Source organism: Myotis lucifugus, unplaced genomic scaffold, assembly GCF_000147115.1.
Source record: "Myotis lucifugus unplaced genomic scaffold, Myoluc2.0 scaffold_29, whole genome shotgun sequence".
Classification (NCBI taxonomy): Eukaryota; Metazoa; Chordata; class Mammalia; order Chiroptera; family Vespertilionidae; genus Myotis; species Myotis lucifugus.
Window position 1 is genome coordinate 6,187,005 of NW_005871077.1, and position 5,683 is coordinate 6,192,687.

Consider the following 5,683-nt stretch of genomic DNA (forward strand, 5'->3'; position numbering starts at 1 on the left):
TAGCTAAGATTTGGAAACAGCCTAAGTGCCCATCAGCAGATGAGTGGATTAAAAACTTTGGCACATCTACACAATGGAATACTATGCTGCTGTAAAAAGAAAGGTACTCCTACCATTTGCAACAGCTTGGATGGAGCTGGAGAGAATTATGCTAAGTGAAATAAGTCAGTCAGAGAAAGATAAATATCACATAATTTCGCTCATTTGTGGATTATAATAAACAACATAAACCAATGAACAAAAACAGATCTAGAGACAGAGAAGCATCGATCAGATGCTCAAACCTCAGAGGGAAAATAGGGGAGGGTGAGGGTAAGGGGGAGAGATCAACCAAAGAACTTGTATGCATGCATATAAGCATAAGCGATGGACCCAAACAGGGGTTGAGGGTGAGGGCAGGACTGGGGGATGGGGTGACAATGGGAGTATAAGGACACATTTGTAATACCTTAATAAAAAAAGGCAAGAAGCACACTAAGATAAAATATTTACAAAGCATATATCCAGAACATATGCAGAACATATAAACAGCTTATACAATTTAATAAGAAAAAGACAAACAGATTAATTTTAAAAATGAGCAGAGAAGAAGTTCTGGCCAGACACATCACCAAAGAAGATAAATGAATGACAACATGAAAATATGCTTAACATCAATAACCACTAGAAATTAAAAATCAAAACCATACTAATATACTATTTCATAAGCACTAGAATATCTAAATTGAAAAAGACTGACAATAACATGTGTTTCCAAAAATATGAAACCACCAGAATGCTCATATATTGCTGATGAAATGAAAAATGGTACAACCAACTTGGAAAACAATTTGACAGTTACTTATACATTTAGATATGCACTTAACATGTGAGTCAATAATCGCACTTGTACATATTTACCCAAGATAATGGAAAAAATATATTCACACAGACTTGTAAATTAATGTTCATAGTAGCTTTATTTATAATAGCCCCAGATTGGGATCAATCTATACTTTAGCATATCTGTATGTTCACACAATGGAATTACTATTTAGCAATAGAAAGTCATTAACTGTTATATACCCAAAAACATAGATAATTCTCAAAATAATTTGCTAAGTGAAAGAGGCCAGATAAAATAGACTGTATGATTCTATTTATAAGAAATTCTAGAAAATGAAAAACTGTAGTAGCAGATCAGTGGTCTCTAAGAACTGAAAATGGAGAACAGAGATTGATGAAAAATGAACACTAAGGGACTTTTTTTGAGTGATGGAAATGTTCTGTGTACCATCTGAGTGGTGGTAGTTACACACTCTACACATTTGTCAAAACTCGTTGAATTTTATTCTTAATAAGGCTGATTTTTAAAATGTAGAGAAAATAAAATAATGATGAGGACATAAAATAGAATCTGGAGTAACATTAAGAATAATGAACTCCTTTAATGCACCATGAATTTGGTTCTAAGGTTTGTAATTGCCATCTTGAAAATGAAAATCTAGTCATTTACAAAATTTACTGTTCTTGATTATAAGACCAAATAGAAATTTTCCTCTGTGCAAAAAATAGACACAATTTGCCATCAGAACAATATTATTATAGTAAACTCAACTATCATGACTATCAAGACATTCACTGCACTGTTTCTCATATTGACCCATTTTACAGGCAATTCAGTGAAGCAATTTTAGGAACAGTCATTAAAACACCATGTAAATTAGCAGGGATTTTTTTTAGCTGTCTTGAGATTTTAGAATATCAGAGGACATGGAGTACTGTAGTGAACCATGTCCAGCACGGCCAGGTTCGGTGAGCCTGAGGAGGGACGGTGAAGGATTAAAGAAGACTGACATAGAGAATATAGCTGGGGCTAGGTGGATCTCCCGAGCCTGGATGAGGACACAGAGAGACCCAGCCTGCAAGCCAAAGCTTTATTTTATAGTCAGAGCAAACAAGCAAAAGAAGGGAAGTGGTCAACATGTTTACAATGTTCTTGTGAGTTTCACCTTGTTTTGGCAGCACTTGCTGCACCTCCAACAGACCATTAGCTACCTAGGAAGGAACTAGGGAGGAATATAAGCTTAAGCTTAATTATGTTGGAGGGCTCTGCCCTCCAAGCTGGAACTTGTTTGTGGCCCTGCCACAGGTCAGTCTGAGGCTTGTCCCTATAGCCGCTCCCTACACTGTAGGACCTTCAAATTTTTTTTCTTAAATGTTATTTCTCTCAATGAGGCATTTAGCAAAGATTGGCAATAAGTTCAAGGTTGCATTTCTTGGCATGGGCAATGATACAAGCTACTCAGTGGTGCCAGTAACCAGCCTCCCCTGGTCCAATACTTGAACATACCATTAAATTGGAGGTAGAGGTAACCTGTTTGTGGAAATCAAGGGTTCTAACAAGAGAGGATTCTGTTAGCTTTATCCTTTAAGCAATATTCTCCTTTTATATTTCCTCATAAGAAATATGCAGGAGTTAGTGTTTTTTAACTGTTACTTTCTGTGAAGACTCTCATAGATTAAGAAGCTTGAGTCAACTGTATGTTTTTATGAGGTTGTAAGTATATTTAAAAAATAATGGTTGCCAGAAAATCTCTAAATATTGTGATAAATTTATATGTTAATAATTGATAACTTATGAATTATTAGTAATTTATAAATCTTGCCAGTGTGTCTGTGACTCCGTGTTTACCTTCATTTTAAGGTAATGTCAAAAAGTTACATTGAAACAATTTTTAACATGAAGCCCTGGACAAATGTCCCTCTTGTAGCTGTCCACCCCACCCCACATAGACTATGTCCTCTAGGGTAACATGTATAATAGGGCCCTGCAAAATCGTATGAAAAGGAAATAAATAATGATCTCTATATTCCAAGAACTCTTCTAAATGCTAAATGCTTTACATGTATACACTCATTTATTTTTCACAAATACTGTGAAAATGAGATTATAATTACGAGATAAATACTATTTAGATGACAAAAGAAAGGCAGAGTAGTCAGTAACTTGCCAAGGATCATGGCTAGTAGGTAGCTGAATAAGATCCAAAGTCCACATTCTTAACCATTATGTTATAGGTTAAATTATGTAAAGTTGCCAATTGTCAATCATTTGTGACCTACAAAATTAGCAATTTCATATGGTTCAACTTAACATGCTGGGATTGACTCAATCTATGTTCATATGAATATGCATGTATGGGACACACTGCTTATTGCTGCTCAAGAATACACATCAACCTTTTATATGAATTTGGCAAATAAAGTATTTATATCTGAGTGCTTTCTGCTGCAGGGCAAAGACATTTTAAAATTCATGACTCCTTTGTGAAGAGGTGGGAGGCATAGTAAAGCCAATGAGGGCTTAGTGGAAAAAAATTTTTCTAATGTGTACAGCTGTCAAGGTGGGCTGATGGCCTCTGTGTACAGTAGTGGGAGCTGTTTTCCTGAGAGGCACCCTCAGAGGTGGGACATGCTATTATCCAAGGTGTTAATTGAGGTTTGCCTCCTCATTACAGCTCCAGCCAGAGCAGGAGTCAGACCTTACCCAGGAGTGGTAAGACCGCTGTGCTGGCAATGTGCTATGGATGGTCTGATGCCAATACTCAGAAATCCAAGGCAAGGGGATTCTACTGAAAAACAGGATGTTTTCTCACTCCAGTTGAAAATGTCTGTAATTTGTACAAGATTTAGAGAGAAATAATGCTATGTCTTTAAAAAGCCCATATTGAGAGTCCTTAAATTGTGTAACTTCTTATAAACACTAGTTTCCTTTTGCTTCCAATAGCTTGCTAAACAACCTTGATTTTTACTTCTGGACAAAGCCCATGCAGTTTTTTAGATGTTCACCATCGGGATTTAATAGCATTGAATTTGCTGTAAATTATCACTGGAGGCTAATCTGATCATAACCACTCCCACGATCTGCATTTTATTGATGCACAGTGTGTACCTTTGTTCACCTAGATAACAGGGATGCACCCAGACATGCTTACAGCAGCTGGTCAAATCTGCACAACCCTGACTTTAGCTGGAAGTGAAAAGTTATCCAGGTTCCATGAGCCAGCTCAGTAGGACAGCAGTGCAAACAATGTCTGAGAAAACAAAATCAAACTGTCTGTGAGGCTACACAAAAAGAGGTGAACATTTTTGCAGGGTAGAATTTTTTTTCTTCCTTCCATACTATGTCCACACACAGCTCCCCTGAGCTGGGCAAGGATAGCAAGTATCCCATTTGCTGTGAAATTTGGTTTTACTGATTACAGCATGTAAAGATCATTTGGCTCAGTGGATCAGATCTTACTTTTCCAAGAGTCATTTTATGTAGGCACAAATGTGTTTGTCCTTCGCTTATCCTGCTCAGTGGGACATTCACTTATCAAGATCAGATTGGAAGTGAGTTCTTTGATTTTCCTTTGGTGTTTCCAAAAGGAGAGATTTCTGCATCCCTCTGAGTGCTCCGTGACTATGTGGGGAGCCCTGGGACAGCTGGAATGGGGGTGTCCTATTTTCAACTACAATCATTTTGTCAGCCAGGACGTTCTACATGCCCAGACCTTTGGAAATGTGTTTCAGCCACTAGTTACATGACTTACCCCACAAGGACGCTGTCTTGTTTTCTGGCTGCTCTTGGATCTCTGGAGTCAGGACCAGGTGAGAGCCCATCATTACCACCCTAGTCCACACTTATCAGAGGCTGGTACATTTTTCACTTTCTGCCACTACCCTTTCTTTCTGTGCTCGTAGATTCTGAATAAAAGCAGCAGCTGAGAGAATCCCATCTAGCAGACTGACTGAGAATGCGATAGCAAAGCCAGGCCACTCTGGACTTCCTCTCTCCAGATGGTCTGCATGGCTTCATACTGGTCCTGTTCTCTTTTCCTAAATGTCGAGGAAGGGCTGTTGTCCTTGCCTGTCAGGCTCAGCCCCAAGGCAAATGCAAGGTGTCTCCGTTTCTCTTGTGTTACTTTATGCCTCTGCCCCCAGGGTTTCAAATAATGATTTCTAGTTTTCTGGACTGGCTCTTCCTTGCAATATGTTATGCATTCTCTTCTCCCTCAAGTTTTCCCTTAATATAGTCCATGCTTAAGGCTGCTGTGTGGGTTTTACCATAGGAGAATTTTCAGGTATTCAGCAACTGAGAGAAATGAAGACATATGGAAAATCTCTTCCCTGATCCCAATCACATCTAACAGTTCTGACACTGTTGTAATTAGCTAGTTATTAATAACTAGAGGCCCGGTGCACAACATTCGTGCACTGGGGGGAGGGTGGGGTGGTCCCTCAGCCTGGCCTGCACCCTCTCGCAGTCCAGGACCCCTTGCGAGATGTCCACCTGCTATGGAGGTGGGAGAGGCTCCCGCCACCACCACTGTGCTCACTGTGAGCCTGGCTTGTGGCTGAGCAGTGCTCCCCCATGGGAGTGCACTGACCACCAGGGAGCAGCTCCTGCATTGAACGTCTGCCCCCTGGTGGTCAGTGCGCATCATAGTGATAGATCATTCCGCCATTTGGTCGATTTGCATATTACTCTTTAATTATATAGGATAGGAAAGGAGCAAAGAGGTAAAGCCATATAGGTATGTCATTTGAGCAGCTTCACCAGGAAGCTGCAACTTTGCACTCCCCAGGGAACCACCAACCTATTCCGTGCAAAATACTGGGGGAAGGAATCCACCAAAGGGAATATAGACACATGCCC